The sequence below is a fragment of the Salvia splendens genome, chromosome 11, assembly GCF_004379255.2.
Source record: "Salvia splendens isolate huo1 chromosome 11, SspV2, whole genome shotgun sequence".
Classification (NCBI taxonomy): Eukaryota; Viridiplantae; Streptophyta; class Magnoliopsida; order Lamiales; family Lamiaceae; genus Salvia; species Salvia splendens.
This window is the reverse complement of record NC_056042.1, coordinates 21414140-21441698: the sequence shown is the minus strand read 5'-3', so window position 1 is coordinate 21441698 and position 27559 is coordinate 21414140. Positions and strand designations below refer to the sequence as shown.

Below are 27559 nucleotides of genomic sequence, written 5' to 3'. Positions count from 1 at the left end.
TGTTCTAGAAAATTGAAAACAGAAAATAAAAAAAAACAGTGGATGCGAACCAGATCTAAGGGTACACCGCAATTTGGGTTATTGATACATCATAGAAGAGGACAGAATTCAGCTGTGATTGATACACATCAGGACAAGGACAATCAGAGTCCTGTGAGAGAAAATCCAATTTTTGAAACAAATTTGGAGAGTGGTAGCAGTGATTCAGAAGCTGAGTCGATGGTCGAGAACAATGACAATGCTCCTCCTGTGGAAAAGTTTGGCGATACTGTCAGATCGGTTGTTGATCACCTGGGAAATTTTGCCTATGCTACGGACAACATAAGCATCCCACCTCACTACACCAGCTTGGTGAATGGTGGCACCTTGTTCCATGGCCGTGAAGACGAAGAGCCCATAGACCTGCGAATGTGCCACATGATAATATCAAGAGAGCTCTCTTTCCTTTTTCGTTGAGAGACAAAGCACGAGAGTGTTACGACTTACTTCCGGGGTACAATGTGGCGACCTTTGAAGATCTGAAATCCAAGTTTCTCCTGGAATATAATTCACCAATGAAGATCGAGAGATTGAGGGATGCCATCACATCTTGCTGTTAGATCTGTTCAGTGCTATACCACACCAACGTCATCTTATTTCAGTAAGACTTAGAAATATACGGACTTACGTTGCAACCTTTCACGATAGGTAGCCAAAGCTTATCTAAGTTGTGAAATTCTTCTTTCTCTTTTGCAAAGCATTGCATAGAACTGACCATGTTACTTTAAAGTGGACGCCGCCCACAACCGGTCTACTAAGTAAAGACTTAGGCTTTGTTTACTTCTTATGCATTTAAATGTTTATATAACATCTTATAAATGCACCAGCAAACATAATTTAATAATAATACTGATTTTTTTTTGTGCGAAACTGCTCGAATAATACTGAATTGGGTAAAAAGTGGATTGTAGAGCTTTTGCATACAAAAGCAAGATTCTATTGTCACGAACTTGCTCGAAACATGCTTGTTATGACTTAGTTTTCAATATATTCATTGTATGAGCTGGCTATTCTTTGGACAAAGAATACTTTATTTAACTCTCATGGACCGGCCTATTTATCTTGTGTAGAATCTGCGCTGGTTGCAATACTGAAATTGGCTCCGGAAGATAATTGAGTTGCTTGGGAGCTTTTTGGTATCCCAAATGTTTCCGTTGTCATGCTTGCAATCAAGCAATTTCTGATTATGAGGTGCTAAACTGTTCTTAGAATATTTTACGGAGTAGTTTCATTTCCTGACTTTCTAGGTGCCTCGTTTATATTCCCTATATCTCTTTGATACTCCCTCCATCCCCAAACAACAGGCCTAATGGGTGCGCTATGTGTTTTAATTAAAACTGGTTGGTGTATCACTGTGAGTAGGGAAACTGTCCCACCTTAGTAATAATTAGTAAGTGTATTATGAGTAGAGAAAGTAACGGGCCATGTGGTAGAAATGGAAAATAAATCGATATATTGACAGTGATATGTTGTGTTTATGACTCTATAAATAGAATTGGATACATACCAAAATGACAAAAAAAGATTGTTTAGGGACGGAGGTAGTGTTACCTAGTTACATAACTTTATGAACTGACTTATCTCAAATTCTGTTTCAGTTTTCCATCTATAAAAATGATCCCTTCCATAAATCATGCTATAAGGACTTACACCACCCCAGATGTGATGCTTGCAAGAACTTTGTAAGTGTTCATATTCCTTTTCCGTACATATAGTTTGGTACACAGTACATAATTTCCGATTACATTTGGCTTATTCATTTATTGGTTTTAGACTATACTGAGTTATATTCGTTGTTTGGTATTTCTTGATTGTTATGAATATAAGGCTTTCCAAAGCAATGAGGATGCATGATAAGATCAAGTGGAGACTACAATACAAGATCAAGAAGTGGAAGTTTGAAAGTTAGTTGAGACTAACGGCTACTAGCCGTTTGGAGCTCGTTTGTTAGCTGCGGTTTTTCAACCCATTCTTGAGAGAATTTCTTGATTCTTTTTTTGTTGTGTAGCTAGTATAAATGCTTGTAATTCTTAGTTTGTTTAGCATCTTCTGTAGTTACAATAATAAAATTTCCAGTTTAAGTTCTTCACAAAAATATACTCTCTTCTTTCTCATCTTGTCTTCGGTTAACACAAGCTTTGCTTTAGGGTTTTGATCTGCATGCTTGATCATCCAATGTTACAATTGGCGCCGTCTGTGGGAAGGCTCTGGATCGATCAAGCGGTGTGAAGATGGCAGCAAGACTCGACGTCGAAAAGTTCACGGGAAGGAACAATTATGGCTTGTGGAAGATGAAGATGAGGGCGGTTTTAGTGCAGCAAGGCTTGTCCTCGGTTCTGGCTTCGGATGAGTCAGATGGGAAGGGGAAAGATGCTGCGCTAGATGATAAAGCTCGGGCCAATATCGAGGAGATGCAGCTCAAGGCGCATAGCGCAGTTATTCTTTATCTTGGAGACAAAGTCTTGCGTGAAGTGCAAGGAGAGAAAACAGCTGCGGGTATCTTAAAGCGGCTAGATGATGTCTATCTGGCCAAATCTCTGGCTAATAGGCTATATATGAAGAGAAGGTTATATTCATACAGCTTCACAGAGGATAAGTCGATTGTGGAACAACTTGAGGATTTTGCAAAGTCTATAGATGATCTAGAAGCTGTGGATTGCAAGATTGTTGATGAGGATAAAGAAATCTTGGTGTTGAATGCTCTTCCTGACTCCTACGATCAACTAAGGGATGCTATCCTATATGGAAGGGACAAGGTGATCACGTATAGTGAGGTTCATGCGGCGCTAATGGCTAAGGAGTTGCAAAAGGGAGGCAGCAAACCCTCTGAAAACGCAGCTGAGTCTCTCAATATCAGAAAGTTCAGCAAGCAAAAATTTAAGAAGCAGAAGGGTGATGAATATAAGGGTCAAAACCCTGGAATGAAGGAGTCCCGTTCATGTTTTTGGTGTAAAAAGTCCGGTCACTTGAAGAAGGACTGCCATGGGTGGAAGAAGAAGCACGCTGAGGAGAGAAAGGCACACTCAAACCAGATCAGTGATGATGTAGAGAATCTCCCAGAGGTAATGAATGTGGTGGATAGAATTGAGAGGGGTTCTTGGATAATGGACTCCGGGTGTTCATTTCATATTTGTCCACACATCGATTGGTTCCAAGATTTGGTGAAGTCCACTGGTTCAGTTCTCTTGGGAAATGATAAAGCTTGCACTATCATGGGAGTTGGAAGTATTAAGCTCAAGCTGAAAGATGGATCATTGAAAGTTCTGACAGAAGTAAGATATATTCCGGAAGTGAGAAGAAATCTTATTTCTTTGGGCACTCTTGAAAGGAAAGGCTATTCTTTTGTCTCAGAAAATGGAGTGATGAGGGTATGCAAGGGCCAAGATGTTAAAATGGTGGCACAAAGGGGTGGAAGCTTGTACTATCTGCAGGCTAGTGTCATAGTTGGTGAAGCTCATGTAGCTGCACACTCAGATTTGAGATCTTGGCACATCAAGCTGGGACATCCAGCTGAGGGAACATTGAAGGCTCTGATCCAGAGTAAGTATATTGCTGTAAATAGCATGGAGAAGCTGGATCAGTGTCAAGATTGCCTGCTGGGAAAGGCCAAGAAGTTGTCATTTCCAACGGGCAACCACTCCTCAACAGCTCCATTGGATTACATCCATTCTGATCCCTGGGGGCCATCTCCAATTACAAGTCTTGGTGGAGGAAAGTACTACATGTCCATCATAGACGATTTCTCAAGAAAGGTATGGGTATTCATACTAAGAGAAAAGTCTCAAGCCTTTATCACATTCAAGAATTGGTGCAAGCTCATGGAGAATGAAAAGGGATCTCTACCTAAAGTGCTTAGAATTGATAATGGACTAGAGTACCTGTCCAAGGAATTCGATGCTTACTGCAGTGAAAATGGAGTTAGGAGGCACAAGACAGTTCCAGCTAACCCTCAACAAAATGGGGTTGCGGAAAGGATGAACCGTACTTTGCTTGAGAGAGTTAGATGTCTCCTATCTTCCTCTGGAATTCAGAAAAATGGTATGGTTCTACTCCAGATTATTCAATACTAAAGCCATTTGGCTGTAAGGCCTTTGCACATGTTAAGCAAGGGAAGTTGGAAGCAAGGGCTTTACAGTGTGTTATGCTTGGATATGAAAAAGGTGTTAAGGGATACCGACTGTGGTGTACTGAGGCTGGGAAGCAGAGGATTGTCATTAGCCGTGATGTTAGATTCTTGGAAGATAATATGCCATTTCTCAGTAGAGCAAGTGATGATCAGCAGACTGGAAGTTCCAGCAGCTTTGGGCCTTCTGTGGTACAATCAGAGGGTGTTTCATCTCAAGATGTCAGTGAAGAGATTGATGAAGCAGGTGGAGGGTCTCAGGAGAGCCATGGCAATGATATTGGTGATGGAGTTACTCAACAAGAGTCCACACAAGAGTATCAGTTGGCTAGAGATAGGCCAAGAAGGTCAGTGAAGGCACCTGCCAGATTCAAGGACTATGAGATGTTGTACTATGCTTTGCATATTGCTGAGGAAATGGAAGCATCAGAGCCCGGCTCATACACTGAGGCTGTAAATGGGCCAGAGAAGGATCAGTGGATCCAAGCCATGAAGGAGGAGGTTGAATCCCTGATGAGCAACAAGACATGGATCTTGGTGGAGAAGGCAGAGTTCAGAAAAATAATTGGATGCAAATGGTGTTCAAGAAGAAAATGGAGTCTGCAAATCCTTCCAAAATTAGATTCAAAGCGAGGCTGGTTGCTAAGGGGTTCAATCAGGTTGAGAGGGTTGACTTTAATGAAGTATACTCCCCAGTTGTCAAGCACATTTCCATACGGGTGCTTTTGGCAGTGGCTGCTGTGAAGGGATGGGAGTTGGGGCAAATGGATGTCAAGACGGCATTCTTCAATGGGGAGCTTGAGGAAACCTTATACATGGACCAGCCCCAAGGATTTGAAGTTCTCGGATCAGAGAGTAAGGTGTGTATGCTCAAGAAGAACATATATGGGCTCAAGCAATCAAGTAGACAATGGTACTTGAAGTTTGGTGAAAGTCTGTCAAAACTTGGCTTCACAAGGTCCCTTTATGATAGTTGTGCCTTTGTGAAGAAGCAGGAAGGCAAGGGTCCCATCTATCTGCTTCTATACGTGGATGATATGCTATTGGCTGGAGAAGACATGAGGGAAATAAGAAAGGTTAAGGATCAGCTCAGTACAGACTTCGAAATGAAAGATCTTGGCAATGCTAGAAGGATTTTGGGGATGGATATTGCCAGAGATAAGGCCAGTAAGAAGCTTTGGCTATTTCACACAGATTACATTCACAAAGCATTGAAGAAATTCAGACTAGAGAACATGAGAGGCACAGCAACGCCTATGCCTATAAACATCAAACTGAGCAGTGATCAGAAAGCAAAAACTAAGGAAAAAAGGAAGGAGATGGAATTGATTCCTTATTCCAGTGTAGTTGGGAGCTTGATGTATCTCATGATTTGTACCAGGCCGGACATAGCACATGCTATAAGTGTGACCAGCAGATATATGCAAGAGTTTGGCAGACAGCACTGGAGTGCATTGAAATGGTCTCTCAGATATCTTAGGGGAGCATATCAGCTTGCCTTATTGTTTTCTGGAGGAGGTGAGGTCAGTGAGGAGCCGTTGGTTGGGTATTGTGACTCTGATTATGCTGCAAATGTGGATACAAGGAAGTCACAAACCGGTTATGTTTTCACCTTATTTGGCACTGCCATTTGCTGGAAATCTGCTTTACAAAGTGTGGTGGCTTTGAGCACCACGGAAGCTGAGTATATGTCACTTACATCTGCGGTAAAGGAGAGTAAGTGGCTATTGGGACTTGTTTCAGAGTTTGGAATAGAGCAAGAAGGAGTTTCAGTGTATTGCGACAACAATGGAGCTCTATGCCTTGCGAAACACCCTCAGTTCCATGAACGTAGTAAACATATCGATGTGAGGCTACACTTCATAAGGGACGAGGTGGAGAGTGGAAGAGTAAGGGTGCTAAAGATCGACACTGCCTACAATCCGGCAGACATGCTCACCAAACCCTTGAACTGAGACAAATTTGTGTATTGTTGCAGTTTGGTTGGTTTGCATCCGATGAAGTCGTGATCATTGTTTTGGAGCCTAGGTGGAGATTGTTATGAATATAAGGCTTTCCAAAGCAATGAGGATGCATGATAAGATCAAGTGGAGCATACAATACAAGATCAAGAAGTGGAAGTTTGAAAGTTAGTTGAGACTAACGACTACTAGCCGTTTGGAGCTCGTTTGTTAGCTACGGTTTTTCAACCGATTCTTGAGAGAATTTCTTGATTCTTTTTTGTTGTGTACCTAGTATAAATGCTTGTAATTCTTAGTTTGTTTAGCATCTTCTGCAGTTACAATAATAAAATTTCCAGTTCAAGTTCTTCACAAAAATATACTCTCTTCTTTCTCATCTTGTCTTCGGTGAACACAAGCTTCGCTTTAGGGTTTTGATCTGCATGCTTGATCATCCAATGTTACACTTGATTGACCTGCCAGAATCATACTTGTTACTTGAGAGCTTTTGTCTTATAATTCATTTTCCATCCATGTACATTCCTATTAATGCAGCCAGACTTGTTGAGTACAGAGCTCATCCTTTGTGGCATCAGAAGTACTGCCCTTCGCACGAACATGATGGAACACCCCGTTACTATAGCGCTGAAAGAATGGTGGTGAGCAGTACAATTTATATATATTTTTTTTCAAACTGGAAGCTAAACTGGAAGAAAGAGTATGAACATGAGAACTTCATGAACCGGAAATACATAGTACTCCCTCCGTCCCAAAAGAATATGCACTTTGGTGTCGGCACGGGATTTAATGTAAAATTAGTGAAGTAAGAGAAAGATAGAGAGAAAAAGTAAATAAAGTATTTTTAGTGGAGAATGGTCCCACCTCATAAGAGAGAAAAGACTTTCCAAAATTAGAAAGTGCATATTCTTGTGGGACGAACTAAAAAGGAAAGAGTACATATTCTCGAGGGATGGAGGAAGTATATTTTAGTATTTTTTTTCCTATTTAATGGTTTTCCGGTAGTGCAGCCAGTAGATGCTATATATCTAACTCTTGATGATGTGAGGAAGCTGTGTCTCGAGTGTCAAAGCTCATCAATAATGGGTACAAATGAGTGCCAACCGCTTTACCTCTAAATACAAGAATTTTACTAAGGTTTACTGAGGAAGGTAGAACAGCAAGTGCCATTACTCTTAGTCGAGAGACAAGCACTAAATGAAGCCATGAAAGGAGAGAAAATTGTACAGTCTATTCTGTGTAGGCATCATATAGTTTTACTGAAGTGGAATATGGGCTGATTATTTATTCTGGTGCTAGGGTCATCACCACACGCTGTGGACTAGAGGCCTTTGCCTATCAGAAGAGCAAACTGTTAGCACAGTAACGACAAATATTCAATATGAAGTAAAAATCAGCTGAATAACGTTGTTAGAATATTTTCTTTCTTAACTTTCCACCCTTCAATTCCCAGATACTGATGGGACCCAAATAAGAGGATATCGGATAACAGACATGTCTCCTGAGCCTTACACACTCGTTCAGAAATATGACGTAACAGCGATCCTCATTCTGTATGGTCTGCCTAGGTAGAGTGACTTATATGCTCATCTTCTGCCTTTTTGGATCCTCTCCATAATTAACCCGTGGCCTGATGTAGATTACTGTCTGGGTCAATCATAGCTCATGAAATGATGCATGCGTGGCTCCGTCTGAAAGGTAAACGTTCACTAATTTCACCATTTTGAATTAAACATTCTTCTTTGTTAGAAAATATAACGCAGAAAATAAAAGATTATTGCAGAAAGTAAAAGACGGGGAGAACTTTAAAGACGACATTGTGAATGACTTGAATTGATTATCTCAATGGTTACACAACCTTTTATAGGCTCTAATTCTAGCTATACATGGAAAATATATTCTAATTATACAAATATCCTTTGTATTTGATTTTCCATAATCTTTAATTGCTTTCCTTCTTTATTCTTGCCATAACTTTATCCATTGCCTTCTTGTTCTCCAATTAATTGATTTCCTTATTCCAACACTCCCCCTCAAGTTAAGTATCGAGTTTTTCGACACTTAACTTGCTTAATCTTTAGTTTGATAAATAGTTTATACTCGTATTTAAGAGTTCTCAATTTCCATTGACAATTTATGCTCGTATCATAGAGCTTCTTCAATTCATCATTGATAATTTATACTCGTATCAAAGAGTTATTGAAAGTTTAGACTCGTTTCAAGAAGTTATTCAATTTTCTGTTGATGGTTTTAACTCGTGTCAAGGAGCTCATTTGGACAGTTTTGACTCGTGTCAAGGAGCTAATTCGGACAGTTTTGACTCGTGTCGAGTAGCTAATTCGGACAGTTTTGACTCGTGTCGAGGTGCTCATTCGGAAAGTTTTGACTCTTGTCGATGAGCTAATTCAGACAATTTTGACTCTTGTCGAGGAGCTAATCTAGATAGTTTTATCTCGTATCTAGGAGGCATCAGACAGTTTAGACCCATGTTGAGGAGCTAATCTAGACAGTTTTTGCTCATATCTAGGAGCCAAATTTAGACCATTCTCGGCCAATTCCAGCTCAAACTATGAGCCCATTCATTTCTTTTCTTTCTTGAGCCTAATAACTACTAGGCCCAAATTTACTTTTCCGTTTTGGAAACTTAACAATGAAGCAGACATATCACAACGTCTCCTTCCTCTTCTCATCTTAGAGAACAACCTGTTCTCCGGCGGCAATGCACTTGCCAGCATCTTCTCAGGATTCTGTCAACCATTTCGTTGGTTCCTCCATCAATGTCTCCTTTCTCAGTGGGTGATAATTCTATGGTCGAGTAGCCCGAGCTCTTTTCCTCCGGTCACTGCTTTCTTCTCCGGCCATAGACAATCCCCACCGCCGTTGGTCCCCTTCTCAGTGACCGCTTCCACAACCTTAGCTTTCCAGGGACAACCTGGGACGACTTCCACTTTGGAGGCTGACACGAGTTGTCTCTGGGGGACTTCTCTGGTCATTTTGTCGGTTGTGCTTTCTTTCATGGCAAGCTTTACTACAGCTAGCTTATTATAGTAGCATGTTGCTTTCTGTGAGGTGCTTTCATCATGGCTTTCTCTGAGCTTCTCCTCATTGTTTAGAAGAAAGTTGTCTCTGGGAGAATGCTGCAGAGTGCTGTTACTGATGTGGAGAGATGTTTAATACTGGACCTTTCATCTTGCATTATTGAAGATTGTGACACAGATCTAGTTAATATACTATATTCTCTTATTAAGCTTTCTCTTGGGGCCATTCTTCCATCGATCCTTTTGCATCACATTCTTGACGCTCCATCGGCGTGTGGGCTGTACTTTTGCAGCATTCTTGCCCTCTTACCGGGGGTCATCTTTGGTCTTCATTTAGCAGCATTCTTGGTCATTCCTCCTCGGTGACCGCTTCCTTGGCTGCATCTGGGAGAATCGCCGGCCCTTAGCTCTGCAGCTTTCTCGACTGCATATACTCGGTCACCGCCTCGCCCTTCTCGGCGGCCAATATTCTACTGGCTGCTTTTGCTGCTCTCTTCTCAGCATTCTTCCAAGCGCCCTTACGCCTACCCCTCGCCTTCACCGGCGGTAGGTGGAATCATCCGACAATGGTAGTGCTCTCCCTCTCTTTCGGATGATTCATTGAATATAAAGACTTTATTTTGGATCTAACGACCTCTAAATATATGGTTTGGCTTGGCTTCTCCTTCTCCGGTCTTTCTTAGATGGCTGCTTTCTCAACTCCCTTTCTAGTAGCCTTGGCTTCTTCTTCTTTGGTCTAGCTCAGAATGCATCTCCGAGATTCATTCCAGGCATTGGGGTGTGGCTTCCTCATCTGCAGCTTTCTCACCCTTTCATCGGGGGTGTCTTTGGGCTTCTCTACCAACATAGATTCAAGAGGAATTGTTTGGTCAGATATTTTCTCTCCCCATCGGCCAAACAAACCTTGGACTCCTTGTTTCTTCTCTTGACTGTGGCTGTGCGATGCTTGGTCCATTAGCGACCACCAGCGACTCTTGACTGTGGTTGTTCTTCCATAGATGGTTCTTTCCTCAGTTCGAAGAGGAATCCTTCGACTGTGTGCTTTCTCTCCCCTCGGCTGGACAATAGACTAACTCCATCTTTGGAGCCATAATCTCTTGCTTGTTGTCTCATCCTGATTGATGCTCCCCACCGGCGGCCAATCAACCCTTGCTTGCTAGTTCTCTGGGCTCCATTGCCGCTCGAACAGAACAGGTGGTCATATCGCTGTTTGTCAGGGTCTCCATTGCTTGCGATCTGCACCGTCGTCCGTACCTGCTGCTTGGTGTCCGGCGCTGGAAACGAAGCTAAGCCCTCTCTCCTTGATGAAAGTTTGATTGAGGCTTCTTAACTTGACTTTTTGCAAGGCAGCTCCTTTCATTCTCTCCTTACTCTCTTGCTCTCGGCTTTGAATGTGAAAAAGGCAGTATGTGGTAGTGTAAAATTGATTTCTTTACCAGCAGAATAGCGTGATGATAATTGGTGCAACCTTTTTGGAGATTTTGGGGTTCAAGGATGAATACCAATGTTAACTTCTTTTTTTGTGTTTTTTTTTTGTTTTGAACAAACTAGCGAAGGATCGTTAGCTGCTCTCATCATCAGTCATCTTTGGCCTTCAAGACCACCATAGATCTAGAGATGAGTTGTTCGGTCGCATTCTTCCTCTCCCCTCAGCCGGACAAACCGTGAACTCCTTCTTATCTTGACTGCTGTTATTTTCTCTTCGGCTGCAGTCAGCATTCTTCTCCGGGTATGGCGACTGCTCCTTCTGATGAGCCGGCTCCTTCTGGTTTCTCGGTACTGTGGGTGGAACTATCCGGCAGTGGTACTACTCTCCCCCTCAGCCGGATGGTTCATTAAACATGGTTGATCTCGTTCGTGCTGCAACACAGTAGCCTCCTCTCTTGGCAATGTTTTCACGTCCACAACCACCAGTATGCATGCCAAAAAGGCTCGAGATGGAGAAGAAGGATTGCTGGGAAGATCAGCCACAAGTAAGGGCAAAAGGGTCATTTCACGAAGAGAGTCTACCCTAAAAATCAAGGGCAGGCCTCCCTATAAAAGGAAGCCACTTGGAGAGAAGGATCGATAATAGGGAACTTTAGGAAAAACACTTTTAGTTAGAGTAGTTCTCTCTCGGCAGATCAGTCCTTCAACCTAGTCTTTCATATTCTCGTTCTTCGCCACAGCCATGGTCACCTGAGAGTTTCACCAGTTCGCCGGAGTTCCGCATTCTCTTATTTCCAGCCAGCGTGTTTTGTAGTGTTAGCAGTTTCATCGCCTGGAGTGGCAAACAATCTTTATTTGCTTTCTTAGTTAATCTTTACGTGTTTCCTTACGTTGGACCTGTTGCACTTTCAATTGCCGTTTGCTTTTGAAGCATTTCGTTTAGATCCAAACACCTTTTATGCAATGAAGTGGTTTTTATGCATTTCTTCCTGTTTGATTCTATTTCTTTCTGCCTAGATAGCTTAGATCTAGTTGTTACAGTAATTTTCAAGTGTTGCGAGCATGTTTTCATTTCCGTATTAATAGATCTGAGTTCATGAGTTTAGATAGTTGTTAAATTTTAGATCTAAATGGTTAAGTGTGCAAGCCTAGTTTACGTGATTTCTGTCACCTTGCATGTCACCCAGTAAGCTTAATTTCAGTTCCGATAGTTAATCTTTAGATTTGGAGTTTTAATCGTAGATCTGTTCTTGTGAAGTTGTTAATATGCATTTCTCGTTCATGGAATTTGAGTTGTTTGATTTGTGTTCGTACTTGTTGGAGAAGACAATGTCCACATCCAAATTTGGGACATCTTTTACTTTTTAGTTACTTTTTGTTTTTGTCCTTTACTTTTTTCTACTTTTTCTGCTGGTACCCTACAGATCTGTCAGCCTAGTCACCTAACTACCACTTATTCTCTGATATTCCGTTTAGCCTTTTATAGTAACCCCGTACCTCCCACATATTTTCTGAAACATAATGTTCCCCCACTCTCACGTACACAGCTGCTTATCAATCATCTTTCACCCCTCATAGTCAGTAGAGTACCATCTTTAATTCTTATCTAGGTAGAATTTCAACCCAAGCGTGGTAGCTAACCAACCCTTCCAGAATATCACCACAATTTCCAAAGCGCATTCATCTCTGTGGGATTCGACCCTTACATCCACTATACTAGTCAGTAAAAGTGGGTTTATTGATACCAGGTTCAGGCATAGCTGGGATTTCCATCCTGATCAGTAGGATCCATCCTTGGCTTGACACGACACCTGCACACAAACCTGCATCTGTCAAAATGGCACCGTTGCCGGGGATGTTATGGCATTATTAACTGTTATTGTGAGTGATACTTTGGCGTATATACTGTGCATAATTCTTTCTTTTCTTTTTCTTTCAGTTTATGAGAAGCAGTTTGGCTCCTGACCAGTGGAGACCGAAGATACTCCAACGAGGAACCATACTCGTGACCACTCGTTCTGGCATGTCGACAGCCTTGTCTGACCTAAGCACGAGTAGTGACGAAGAGCAAGACACCATAGAAGGACCAATACCGGAAGAGATACCACTATTGGAAGGCAACCAAAGAGAATGGCTGCCCAAGGAGATGATGATCCAGAGATCGGAACGCTGAATGCGCATACCGAAAGAGAACCACCGCAAGCTATAGTAGTGACCCCGGGGCAGACAGCTTGTGATGTGAAGCCCCATGTTATTGCGATTCTACCCACGTACCGTGGGAAGAGCTATGAAGGACCCTACGAGTTTCTTCATGAATTCTGCAAGATTTGTAGGGCACAGAGAAGACCAGCGGGGGCAATCGAGGAAGACTACATATTGAAAGCTTTGCCGTTCGTCCTAAAAGGGGAGGCCAACACATGGTCCATGCACCTGCCACCCGACTCCATTGAGAGTTGGGCCGATTTCAAGTCAGCCTTCTTAGGCAAATTTTTCCCGTCATCGAAGACGAGCGCATTGAAGAGAGAGATAACCAGTGTGAAGCAAGGTTACGATGAACCCTTGAGTGATTATTGGGCGAAGTATATGAGCCTCTTGGATGCGTGTCCCAACCATCGTATGGCGAATATAGAGATACATCATACGTTTTATGAGGGGATGAATAAAGCAACAAAGGATCTGGCAAACTCCTCATCAGGAGGAAGCTTGCGCAATTAAGGGTCAGTGAAGCGAAAAGGGTCCCAGGCAAACTCTTGAGCGCAAAGAAGGAGTACGACAATACAAGAGATGGGTACAACAGAGAAAGGATTGCGAGTTCCTCATCTACTGATCAGGAGTAGAAGATAGAGCAGAAAATGGACTTGAAAAGAGAAGAGCTGAAGAAGACGCTCCTAAGCGCTATCGAGAAGAACGCACCACCATCTTCTCCAACTGGGAGCTACAAGGGTGCAGAGCAGGGAAATCAAGGACCGGGCTATGATCAGCCTAATGACTTCGTCAACATGGAGCAAGTCAATGCTGCAGGGTACTATAACTCTAGTGGGAATTGGATCCAAGAGAGACAGCGAGATGCACCATGGAGGGACCATCCAAATTTTCGATGGGGAGATGGGAACCAAAATCAGGGCCAGGGTCAAGGCCAAAACCATTACAACTCCCACCCGAACCAGAATCTCAACCGTGGCCTAGCAAATCCAGACCACCAATTCAATTGGTCAGGAGAAACCAACAACCCCACAACCAACAACACCACAACCAAAACCCACAAAACCAGAACTCGAACCCTGTTTATATACCACCCCACCAAAGATACTTCCAAAATTACCGGAATCAACCCAACCAAGGTCCACAACATCAGCAGAACCAGAACCAGTTCCAAAACCAGAACCAGAATCAATATCACCAAGACCAGTACATCCCTCCTGGCCAGTATAACCACTACCCACCTAACCAGAACCAGCAAAACTTCCAAAATTACCCACCCAACCAAACCCCCCAGTATAACCAGTACCAAGGGCCAAATCAGTCCCAATATCCTAACAGGTCAAGGAGATCTATGTAGGACATGATGGGAGAACTGCTCGCTTCGCAGCAGAGTGTCAAGGGTGAGTTGCAATCTAACAATGAAGTAGTGCAGGGGATGCAGAATGCCCAGAAGGAGCATAAGGCCAACATTGATATGATGAATAGGCAGTTGGCCCAGCTGGCAAGTTCGATGGGTGAAATGAAAGGGAATTCAGGGAAACTCCCGTCTACAGTCCATGTACCTGAAAAGACAAACGTAAGCAAGGTCACATTGCGTTCTGGTACTACCTATGAAGGACCCCAACCAAGGAAGCCCAGTGGGGAGCCTAGTGGGAAAAAGATACTGAGAGACGTTGTCTCAGAAGAGGAGCTACGCAGACCTCTGCCTCAAATGCAGGATCCATTTTTCTTGGATGATGAACCATCGGGAAAAGGTGAAACCAAGGGCATGCAGCCCAAGGTAGACTCGCCTAAGGAAAAAAGACCAACGAAGGAGACTCCAGCCCATAATGTACCCAAGGAAAACTCCGGGAAGGCTGTTGAAGGACCGATGGACGAGGCAAAAGGAAAGAAACCGTTCCCTTACCGTTTCGTGACTAAGAGAAAGAAGGAGAACCCAGTGGATTACTTGTCAATTTTTGGGAAGCTGGATGTTACCATACAATTCCTCTAGGCCGTGAAACTACCTCCACTTGGGAAATTCATAAAGGAATTCATAGCCGGAAAAGCCCAGGAGGATGGAAAGATCATGGTGGAAGGGATAGCGTCAGCAATTGTGCAGGAAAAGCTACCGCCCAAGAGTGCCGATCCAGGTATGTTCACTTCGCCTATAACTATATGAGATGTAAAAATCGAGCATGCAATGTGTGACCTGGGAGCTTCTATTAATGTTATGCCATTGTCAGTTTATAATCGTTTGAAGGGAGTAACGTTATCAAGCACTAGGGTATTAATCTAACTGGCTGATAGGTTATGCATAAATCCTGAGGGTGTGTTAGAAAATGTGTTGGTGAGAGTGCATGATTTTACTTATCCTGCTGACTCTTATGTGATCAAGATGAGTGAGTCTGAAGCTAGGGAGTCTAGTGGTATTTTGTTAGGGAGACCGTTTTTTAGGACAGCTAAGACAATCGTGGACATGGCTCAGGGGACGATTTGCATAGATTTCCATGGGGAGAAATTTACCTTTGATATCAATGAGGCCATGAAAAAGCCTATCGATTATGAAAATCTATGCTACGTTGATGTATTTGACCCCCTAGTCCAAGATTTTCTTGAGACCGAATTATTGCAGGAAAAGCTACAAGCATTGGATGTGTATGGACAGGCTGATGTAGAGGCAGCTGCATGGTGTGATCTGATCAGTAGCCAAGGGTTAACTGACGAAGAGATAAAATGAGCAATTAAGGACTTCTGCCAGAAATCAGAATTTATTGGAGCCGCAGGGGCTAAGTTACCAGTCAGTACAGATGAATTTTTAGATGGAGAGTTAGAGAAGGAAGTGGATGCTCCAAGGAACCCTCTACCAGCAGACACACTTCCCCCACAAGTTGAGTTGAAGAAATTACCAGCAACATTGAAGTATGCTTTCTTAGGGAAGGAAAACTCATACCCAGTGATTATCAGCAGCAGCTTGACGAAAGAACAAGAGGCAAGGCTACTGACCGTTCTAGGCAAGAACAAAAAAAGCAATTGGATAGAGCCTTACAGATTTGTTGGGAATAAGCCCCGACGTCTGCATGCATCATATCAGGCTAGAAAAGGGGGCGAAAGCACATCGAGACTCGCAGAGGAAGGTGAACCCCAACATGCGGGAGGAAATATTGAAGAAAATCTTAAAGTTGTTTTCATTAGGGATTATCTACTCGGTGTCCGTTAGCGAGTGGGTCAGCCCTGTCCACATGGTTCCCAATAAGTCTGGGATTCAGGTGGTTCAAAATGAGAGGAATGAGCTGATACCAACAAGGCTAGTCACTGGTTGGCGGATGTGCATAGACTACCGCAAGCTGAATGCCGCAACCAGGAAAGACCACTTCCCCCTACCGTTCATCGATCAGATGTTGGAGCGACTGGCTGGGAAGAAGTACTTTTATTTTTTGGATGGGTACAACGGGTATTTTCAAATCTACGTGGACCCTGAAGATCAGGATAAGACCACCTTCACTTGCCCATTTAGAACCTACGCGTACAGACGCATGTCGTTCGGTCTTTGCAACGCTCCAGGAACATTTCAGCGATGCATGATGAGCATATTTTCCGATGTAATTGAGGAATGCATAGAGATATTCATGGACGACTTCACAGTCTACGGAGACTCTTTCGACTCATGCCTTCATCATTTGGATATAGTCTTGGAGAGATGTCAAGCGAAGAGCCTAGTCTTGAATTTTGAGAAGTGTCATTTCTTGGTCACAAAAGGTATCGTCCTAGGGCACGTGGTGTCAGAGAGAGGTATCCAGGTGGATCAAGCCAAAGTGGACGTCTTTTCCAAACTACCTTTCCCTACTGACTAGAAGGAAATAAAGGGTTTTCTGGGGCATGCAGGATTTTATCGACGATTTATAAAGGACTTCGCCAAAATCGCCCAACCAAGAACCAGACTTCTTCAAAACGAGGTGGAGTTCAATTTTGATGAACAGTGCAAGGATGCTTTCAACCTTCTCAAAGAAAAGTTTGTATCTGCACCAATTACCGAGCTCCTGACTGGGAGCATCCTTTCAAAATTATGTGCGACGCCAGTGATTACGCAGTGGGTGCTGTTCTAGGCTAGAAGATCGAAGGGAAAAGGTATGTGATTTTTTATGCATCTAAGACATTGAATCAGGCTCAAAGGAATTATGACACCACTGAGAAGGAGATGCTGGCCGTGGTGTATTCGTTCGAGAAGTTTCGACAGTACTTGTTGGGATCCAAGGTCATTGTCTATACTGACCATGCAGCCATTAAGTATCTAGTTGTCAAGAAGGAATCCAAACCCCGCTTGATCCGATAGGTACTCCTGTTACAAGAGTTCGATTGGGAGGTGGAGGACAAGAAAGGGGTCGAGAACAAGTTGCGGACCATTTGAGCAGAATAGTGCAAGATGGAAACAGCGAAGAGGTACACGACAGGTTTCCAGATGAACACTTGTGTGAGGTGATTTTTGCTGTTAGAAAGATAGATTGGGAGGAAGTGATGAAGCTTACTGGCCAGGATAGTACAACAAAAGGAAAGGAAAAGGTAGGACAGGAGCCATGGTATGCGGACCTAGCAAACTACCTAGTTTCAGGAGAACTTCCAGAAGTGCCAAACATCACCAAAGCTCAAAGAATGAAGATCAAGAGTGAAGCAAAATACTACTTTTGGGACGACCTATATCTTTGGAAAGTAGGAGCAGATCAAGTGATAAGAAGGTGCGTTCTTGACTGGGAGCAGAGGGACGTATTGACACATTGCCATTCATTGGCATGTGGAGGACACTTCGGTCCCAAGAAGACGGCAAGAAAGATTTTGGATAGCGGTTTTTATTGGACAACCCTCAACAGAGATACCTATGAATTCTGTAAAAGTTGTGAGAGTTGTCAACTGACCGGTGGGATCTCTGCACGAGATGAAATGCCACAAGTACCGGTAATTGTTTGTGAGATGTTCGACATATGGGGGATGGACTTCATGGGTCCATTTCCTTCATCTTATGGAAACTTGTATATCCTAGTTGCAGTTGACTACGTCTCCAAGTGGGTAGAAGCCAAGGCCACAAGTGCGTGTGAAGCAAGGGAGGTAGCCAAGTTCCTTAAAAGTAACATTTTCAGTCAGTTCGGAGTACCAAGGGCCATCATATCCGATCGGGGAACCCACTTCTGTAACCGCACTATCGAATCCTTGATGTAGAAGTACGGTGTGCACCACAGGTTCTCTAGCCCCTACCACCCGCAAGCAAACGGTCAAGCGGAGATCTCTAATCGAGAGATAAAAAACATTATGGAGAAAATAGTCAACCCTTCAAGGAAGGACTGGAGCATGAGGTTAGAGGATGCTCTATGGGCATATCGGACAGCCTACAAAACTCCCATAGGAATGTACCCGTACCGAATCGTTTTCGGAAAGATGTGCCACTTACCCGTTGGGATCGAGCACCGAGCATACTGGGCAGTACAACAAGTAAATATGGATGCTAAGGCCTGTGAAGAGGAACGGAAGCTGCAGCTACAGGAGTTAGAGGAACTCAGATTGGAGTCATTTGATTCCGCCATGTGGTATAAAGAAAGAACTAAACTGTGGCATGACAGAAATCTGAGGACCAAAGACCTCCATGTCGGCCAGAAAGTCCTCCTTTTCCAGTCGAGATTGAAGCTAATGCCTGGGAAACTCAAGTCGAAATGGACGGGACCTTATGTCATAACCGCAATCCGCTCTAATGGAGCAGTGGAGATTTCAGGTGGTCTTTCTAACTCTGAACCTTTTATCGTAAATGGACATAGGCTGAAGGTGTTTAGGGAAAGTAGTAATGTGGGTGTAGTGTATGAGCTTCCACTGCAACCACATGTTAAGGTTGCATACTGACAGGTAGGATAGGAATTTGGAGTTCCACTGGCTAGCTTCTTTTAGCGTAATTTACATACGCTGGCCAAGTAGAATTCCAAATTGCCTAAGGGAAGATGTAAATATTGTAAATACGTGGTAGTTAATTTAATCTCTGCATGAAATTAAAATTAAAATCCAAAATTTTTTTTTCGGTCCTTAAATTTAATTTGGAGTACGTACTGACCACTAGAATGCCATTTTGGTGAAACTCTCGATTTTATTTAAGTGTCCTTTGTACTTTGTTACTAATCTAGAAAAATATAGGGGGAAAATCATTAAGAGACGAAATTTGAATTTGGAGGCTTGTTGTAGCTTTGCAGGCGGACATCGACTGAGAAGGCGCGTGTGCAGAAGAAGTTAGACGACGTCCAATCAGGAGGCAGAGCTCTCAACCGTCTCCCACACGAATCGTCGCGACCTGGAAACCGCCTGTAGCCGGTTACAAACCCTCAACTGCCCTTTTTTTCCATCCTCATGACCAAACCGTCTCTCCTATTTCACTTCAAAAACCCTTACCTCCATCCCTCTCTCCAAAATTTCCACCATTCCCACCACAAAAGCCATCACCCGCATTACCACCAGAAATTCACCAAATTAGGCCATGGGAAAGAAGAAATGGGCGAAGAAAATTACCGGTGAGAAACCTACTTCAAACCGCAGGGAAGAAACCCCAGAATCGCAACCACCACTGGAAGAGCGGCCGCCGAACCCGCAACCACCGGAGCCGACCCCTCAGGCTCCGATGATGGTTTCTTTAGACGTAATAACGGAGTTCCTTCGAAAACAGGACCCAAATCGAGATTGGGCAGCTGAGTTGGCTGGTTTTAGCCGAGTCGGGGGCAAATGGAGCATGACCGGAGAAGCCCCGACAGTACCTGCAGCAGAACTGATCGTGCAGCCCACAGTACAACCACCCACTTCCATTCCGATTTCCTCAGCAATTCCACTAGAACGGGAATCACCCTCGGCGACCACACCGCCAGAGCCCTCGGAACCCTCCCAAACTCCACAACAAAACGACTCGATGGATATTGACCCCATCTCCGCCTACTACGATTCTGACCCAGGGGAAAGGCAAGCGAGAAGAAGAGAGGAGCAGAAGAATCAAGAGGGGGGAGATGAACCAGAAAGAACGTCGGTAGCGGAGTCTACTCCTCAAGAAATGGCGAGGGGAGAGATAGATCTGAATGAAACCGCCAGGAAGCAAGGCCTCATGACTGATGAGGAGTTTGAAGCGCTTTTGAGCGAGGTAACTAGGAAAGAAGATGCATCGGAGGCAGTAAGAGAGGGTGGAAAAGCTAGTACTAGGAACGACCCAGAAGGCCCAGCCCATCAGCCAGAAGAAGAGGTGGAAGAGAGGCAAACCGGAGGACGAGTACCACAGTCAGTAACTCCCCAGCCAGATGCAGGGGAGAGTGATACGCATATTAATCAGGAGGAGACAGTAGCAAGAACAGAGGTACCAGGATCAGTGGCACCTCCAGTGTTGAAACCGAAAGCGGTCAAAAGGAAATTGGTGTTGAGAGACTATCCCAAGGCAGTACGACCAAAACCGAAGAGAGTATCGCAGAGATGCCTAGGAAAATGGGCATCCAGCAAGACGAAGGCGAACACAACAGCAGATCCAGTCGAAGTTTTAAGTGAAGAGGACATGACTACTCCTACAAAACCTGGGGATGAGTCCTTACCGGCTACTAACCTGGAGGATGCTCAGAGGGAAACTGAAGTGGTCTCACCAATGCCGAGTGACCAGAGAGATGAGACTGAGCAGATGGCTGAGGGTCTGGACCTCGCATCTGAGTCAGTAGGTCACGTCGAGCCAAGAGATGATGGTACACATACCCGCGTGGAGACCCGCTCTACTGCCCAGGACAAGCCTTCAACACAAGCAGAGAAGAAACCGGAAGAAGATGAAGATAGAGATGAGGATAGGTACCAAGAAGAGAGAAAACGGAAGAGGAAAGCCCTTGTTACAAGGAAACCAAGCCACAAGAAGCAACGCACAGTGAACATAGGCATCGTCATCACAGACCCAGCTCAGAGAACCCCACCGAACCTCAGGAGACAAACGACAGCGACTATGTTGCTAGTAAAGATTCGGACTCCGACAGTGATATCTCCCTAGAGGACGAAGAGTACAGAGAACAACAACTTTCACTGAACCATCGGGAACTGGTACATCCCCCGGTTGAGAGATTGGAGTATAGACGTTGGACAGTGGAACTCACTGATGAGCTGGTGGAGGGGATGAAGCTGTTCGACACCAAAAAGCTACAAGATGCTTTCGATAATAAGGATGACGGGAGCAAGGAAGTTAAGTGTGGAAAGGTACTCCATTTCCCTTCCCTCGATGAGTTGGATGCTCGTGAACCTTTCCTATCTTATGTGCGTGCGTTAAGATTTGATTTGTTATTGGAGAATGGGGATCTGAATATCCCTATTAGGCTAGCGAAGGAGTTTTTCACTACGTTCAGATTTAGGGTCACCACAGACTTGGACGAGGAGTCAATAAGCTTTAGGTTGTTTGGAGGAGAGATAAGCATGAGTTTGATTGTAACACCCGTACTTTTTAAGTACTAAAAAAATGTCGTGAACGATGAGATTAATTAAAGTTTTCCGTGAACTTTAAATAAATAAAAAGTTATACGAAAAATAAAAGTTGAGCTTCTCAATTAAATAAAGTCCAATGTTTTTTTTACAATTTGGCTTTGGGCTATTAAATTAAAAGAATAATGTGCTGGGCCCAATTCATTCCTAGAAATTTTTGGGCAAGCCCAAAATCTTCTTCCTTCTTTCTTCCTTCCCCTGCGACGGTTCTTCCCCATGGAGACCCTCCATCTTGCAACTCTTCCACCTTCCACCTCCCTCATTCAATCCTACATCCAAAGGTCACACATTCAATACATAAGTTTCTTCATTTACCCCCTCCCCAAACTCCTCACAACACACACCTAGCAACAAGAACAAAGAGAGAGGGAGATAGCCGAGAGAGAGAGCCGAGAGAAGGGGAGGTAGAAGAAGCTGCTGCCATTTTGTTTCAACCACAACCAAGTTCAATTCACTGAGGTATAAACTCTTTTGCCATAGCCACATCACTCCATACTTTGCATACAACATAATTGATGAATTCGGAATCAAATAACGTGAACACATAATTAATCACAACCGAACAAGTAAGCGAACATAACGAAGAGAGCTTGAACATAAGTGTAAAGAACTTATCTTGCGGGACGTTTCAGAGTGGTTCGGGATAAGTTCAGGGCTGTTCGGTTTGGTTTCGGGGCTGCACGACCGCTGATGGAGCAGCGGCGAACAGCAGCCGCCGGCTCTGTGTATACGGAACATCGGTGAGCAGCGAGCAACGGCGACAGCAGCAGCGTCCTCCCGGTGACAGCAGCGATGGTATTAAACCGACGCAAGGACGTCGTGGTTGAGCAGTGAACGGAGCAGTGAGGCGGTGGCTCGAGAGATAAACCGGGCAGCAGTGACCTCTGTTTTGGGGGAAGGCGACGGAATTAGGGGATTTCTCTCTTGGGGGAATTTTAGAAGAAAATAACAGAGGAGGAAGAAGATGATGTCGATGGTGGGGGGGGAGTATTGTGGGCTCCTTTTCTTTAATTGTTTGGGCTACTTGTTGGGCCTCACAAAATTCAAATGGTGGAATAAGATAGGGTCTACTAATTTATTTTGGACTAGAAGTAATTATCGAGAAGAGCTTGGAGCTCGAAAGTTGATGAATTAATTCCCAAATAATTTGTTAAGTTTCCAAAGATGGAAAGTGATGAATTTAAGGACGCGAAGGGCCGACCGGCGTCGCCCCGCGACGCCTTGGGCGGCCGCCGAATAATCGAAAATGCACGAAAACCAAGAAATGAGATAAAAGACCTTAACTAGAGTGCATGCATTCTAAATGTTTTCTTTGTTGGGAGTGATGTGTACTGTAATTTTCTCAAAAGGTGGTTCGCCCGCTCGTTAAAGTCGGATCAAGACGTTTGTTAAGGAAACTACTATGCTTTTGAGGTGGGCTCTATTACTTAAACTTCTTTATTTGCAATGATATGTATATGGTGAGATAAGGGTGGTTTAAATGTTATGTCATGCCATATTTTATGTTTTGAATTGCCTATCTGATTGTCTACTAGAATAATGTTCTACTAGACTTTGATGGTTAACGAATTCGGGTCTGACTAGTGAACTAATGGGGATCGTGAGCCGTCCTATGGGTCGGCCGGTCCAGTGATCGAGTTTGTGGCCACATTCTCGTTTCACATGATGGTTCAGATATGGTACATGATGGGGGATGACGATGATAATTGCCTGCAGACACCTTTTTATGGAAATGATTTTAGTGTTTCTCTGCATTTTAAAGTAAAACCCGAGTTTCACTCAACGGTGGCTTAACATAAATTTATCGATAAAATGTATTTTGGGCATGAGTTCACTGAGTGCATCAAGTACTAAGCCCCTGCATATGTTTCCCTATGTGCAGGTTGAGCGTGGACGGGGGACGGAGGATGTTGAGTATTTGGACGAAGACAGTATTCAATAAATGTCACGGTTGCTATTTTGTCTTCATACATAGTAGTAGCCAACTCTCAAATGCTTCCGCTATGCCAAGTTTTAAAACTATGATTTTTCTGTATTCTGTTGGATTATTTTCATATGAACTTGATACTTTGTGATTTCAACTATTATTTGGTAATAAAGTTTCACCTTTTGATCTACATGTCGAACCCCTTGATTGTTTTCCCTTTTCTTCCCCGCTTCTTAATTCCCCCATTAGTCGCGACCCACCGTACTTTCTATCCTTAGGAAGTGCGGTCGTGACAGAATGGTATCAGAGCGACTTTTTCTTCCGCTCTGGACCGATAGTCTCTTATTCAATCTAGTCTAGACTCGTTTCGCTAGACTAAAAGAGTATTCATTGAAGGCTCAACATTCCGTCTCGCCGCGCTCAACAAAGAGAAGGTAAAATATTTTGAAATGAGGAATGTTTATGCAATTGATGTCGGACGTGATAATGAATGGAGTATGATTGAGATGTAGACTTCAAAGGCCTTAGATGTAGGTAAGTCTTATACGTGCGGACTATACTTTCTTTTAAGGCAATATATTTATCGATGGAATGAATGAGGCATAGAAAAGAGCGAATTCCAAGGGGTGATGAGACGACAAGACAATGGCGACCCTGTGAAGCACGTACTTGTTTTAAGTTATGATATGGTCGTTGTTTTATCGTTGTGTTCATGTTTATTTTGATATGTGTAAGGAAAATATGTGAATTTATATTTTGAGAGGTTGTGTGGTGTGGTGTGGTGAGGAGTAAGATTCGGCCAATTGTGCTAACGTGTGTGTTAATCAGAATGCCTCCCAGACGCACAGCAGTTCATCACGAAAATGAGTCCAGTAATGAAACCCAGAGTAGTGTGGGACCCGAAGGACAACCACCACCACCACCACCGCAACCAGAATGAAACATTGAAAGGGAATTTCGAAAAGAATGCCCTCCGGTGTTTGTTGGAATGGGAGATCCGGCCAAGGCTGAAACATGGATACGTGCCATAGAGCGCATATTTAAATTCCTAAGGTGCACTGATCAGGAGCGCCTATCTTGCGTGATTTACCAGCTCACTGAGTCCGCAGAATATTGGTGGGAGACCAAACAGCGAACGATGTCGCGTGAACAACTGGACGCCCTAACTTGGGAAAACATCAAGGAGGAATTATATGATAAATACATTCCGAGGAGTTAATATAAAGCTAAAGAGGCCGATTTTTACAATCTGAAACAGGGGCGGATGACAGTGACTGAATATGACCGTGCCCTATGCGATATGTCTCCTAGAACAAGTGAATACTGATGAGAAAATGGCGTAGAAATTTTGTGTTGGTCTGAGGCATGAAATAAGAATGGCTTTGGCATGCCGTGGAAGGCTCTCGTATGCCGAATCACTATCTCGTGCTTTGGATGTGGAGGAAGCAATGCCACGAGAAAGGACAGCAACGCCTACTACCCCAACACCACCTACACCACAACAAAATTTCCGTGAGAAGAGAAAGTGAGATGAGAATCGAGGATCCGTTGACAACAAAAGGTTCCGAGGTACTCCAAACCCTGCACGGGGCAAGCGAAAACAAGCTACTCCCTACCAAGGTGGAGAGAACCGTCAGAGAGCGCCTCCCTGCGTCAAGTGCCAAAAGAATCATTTGGGTGACTGCAGAAGTGGGACTAATGTGTGCTACAAATGTGGTGGAGTTGGACACTTTGCCAAAGAGTGCCCAAGCAACAACAATGCTGGTTATGAGGAAGCTACATGAGGACTCGAGGATAAAAGGAAAGAGAAGTACCCGGAGTTGTTTGTTAGAGATGAGCAAATTTCGGGATGAAATTTCTGTTAAGGTGGATAGAATGTAACACCCGTACTTTTTAAGTACTAAAAGAAAATGTCGTGAACGATGAGATTAATTAAAGTTTTCCGTGAACTTTAAATAAATAAAACGTTATAAGAAAAATAAAAGTTGGGCTTCTCAATTAAATAAAGTCCAATGTTTTTTTTAAAATTTGGCTTTGGGCTATTAAATTAAAAGAAATAATGTGTCGGGCCCAATTCATTCCTAGAAATTTGTGGGCAAGCCCAAAATCTTCTTTCTTCTTTCTTCCTTCCCCTGCGACGGTTCTTCCCCATGGAGACCCTCCATCTTGCAACTATTCCACCTTCCACCTCCCTCATTCAATCCTACATCCAAAGGTCACACATTCAATACATAAGTTTCTTCATTTACCCCCTCCCCAAACTCCTCACAACACACACCTAGCATCAAGAACAAAGAGAGAGGGGGATAGCCGAGAGAGAGAGTCGAGAGAAGGGGAGGTAGAAGAAGCTGCTGCCATTTTGTTTCAACCACAACCAAGTTCAATTCACTGAGGTATAAACTCTTTTGTCATAGCCACATCACTCCATACTTTGCATACAACATACTTGATGAATTCGGAATCAAATAACGTGAACACATAATTAATCACAACCGAACAAGTAAGCGAACGTAACGAAGAGAGCTTGAATATAAGTGTAAAGAAGTTCGGGGCTGTTCGGGATAAGTTCGGGGCTGTTCGGTTTGGTTTCGGGGCTGCACGACCGTTGATGGAGCAGCGAAGAACAGCAGCAGCCGGCTCTGTGTAGACGGAACAGCGGCGAGCAGCGAGCAGCGAGCAACAGCGATAGCAGCAGCGTCCTCCCGGTGACAGCAGCGACAGTATTAAACCGACGCAAGGATGTAATGGTTGAGCAGTGAACAGAGCAGCGAGGCGGTGGCTTGAGAGATAAACCGGGCAGCAGTGACCTCCGTTTTGGGGGAAGGCGATGGAATTAGGGGATTTCGCTCTTGGGGGAATTTTAGAAGAAAAGAACAGAGGAGGAAGAAGATGATGTCGATGGTGGAGGGGGGAGTATTGTGGGCTCCTTTTCTTTAATTGTTTGGTCTACTTGTTGGGCCTCACAAAATTCAAATGGTGGAATAAGATTGGGTCTACTAATTTATTTTGGACTAGAAGTAATTATGGAGAAGAGCTTGGAGCTCGAAAGTTGATGAATTAATTCTCAAATAATTTGTTAAGTTTCCAAAGATGGAAAGTGATGAATTTAAGGACGCGAAGGGCCGACCGGCGTCGCCCCGCGATGCCTTGGGCGGCTGCCGAATAATCAAAAATGCACGAAAACCGAGAAATGAGATAAAAGACCTTAACTAGAGTGCATGCATTCTAAATGTTTTCTTTCTTGGGAGTGATGTGTACTGTAATTTTCTCAAAAGGTGGTTCGCCCGCTCGTTAAAGTCGGATCAAGAAGTTTGTTAAGGAAACTACTAAGCTTTTGAGGTGGGCTCTATTACTTAAACTCCTTGATTTGCAATGATATGTATATGATGAGATAAGAGTGGTTTAAATGGTATGTCATGTCGTATTTTATGTTTTGAATTGCCTATTGATTGTCTACTAGAATAATGTTCTGCTAGACTTTGATGGTTAACGAATTCGGGTCTGACTAGGGAGTGAGTCCCTACTCAGACTAGTGCACTGATGGGGATCGTGAGCCGTCCTATGGGTCGGCCGGTCCAGTGATCGAGTTTGTGGCCACATTCTCGTTTCACATGATGGTTCAGATATGGTACATGATGGGGGATGACGATGATAATTGTCTGCAGGAACCTTTTTATGGAAATGATTTTAGTGTTTCTCGGCATTTTAAAGTAAAACCCGAGTTTCCCTCAACGGTGGCTTGACATAAATTTATCGATAAAATGTATTTTAGGCATGAGTTCACTGAGTGCATCAAGTACTCAGCCCCTCCATATGTTTCCCTATGTGCAGGTTGAGCGTGGACGGGGGACGGAGGATGTTGAGTATTTGGACGAAGACAGTATTCAATAAATGTTCCGGTTGCTATTGTGTCTTCATACATAGTAGTAGCCAACTCTCAAATGCTTCCGCTATGCCAAGTTTTAAAACTCTGATGTTTCTGTGTTCTGTTGGATTATTTTCATATGAACTTGATACTTCGTGATTTCAACTATTATCTGGTAATAAAGTTTCACCTTTTGATCTACATGTCGAACCCCTTGATTATTTTCCCTTTTCTTCCCCGCTTCTTAATTCCCCCATTAGTCGCGACCCACCGTACTTTCTATCCTTAGGAAGTGCGGTCGTGACATTGATTGAGTGGACAGTCCGTTTGGGGATGTGTAGCTTGGAGGAGGCCATAGGGCCAGAGTGGAGATGCAGGGAACGGGGAATTCCCCGCAGGCACGTCGATTTTGAGCCACATGAGGCATGGGAAGAATTAACTCACCCGGCCGCTGGCCAGTTTTCATCCACTATCTCCCGCTCCATCCAC

The 27559-nt window shown here is 43.7% G+C and overlaps 1 pseudogene; it reads left to right on the top strand.

Annotated features, from left to right (window-relative positions):
- The first annotated feature begins 42 nt into the window (after positions 1–42).
- LOC121754583 overlaps positions 43–27559 on the top strand; it is a 28347-nt pseudogene continuing 830 nt past the window's right edge.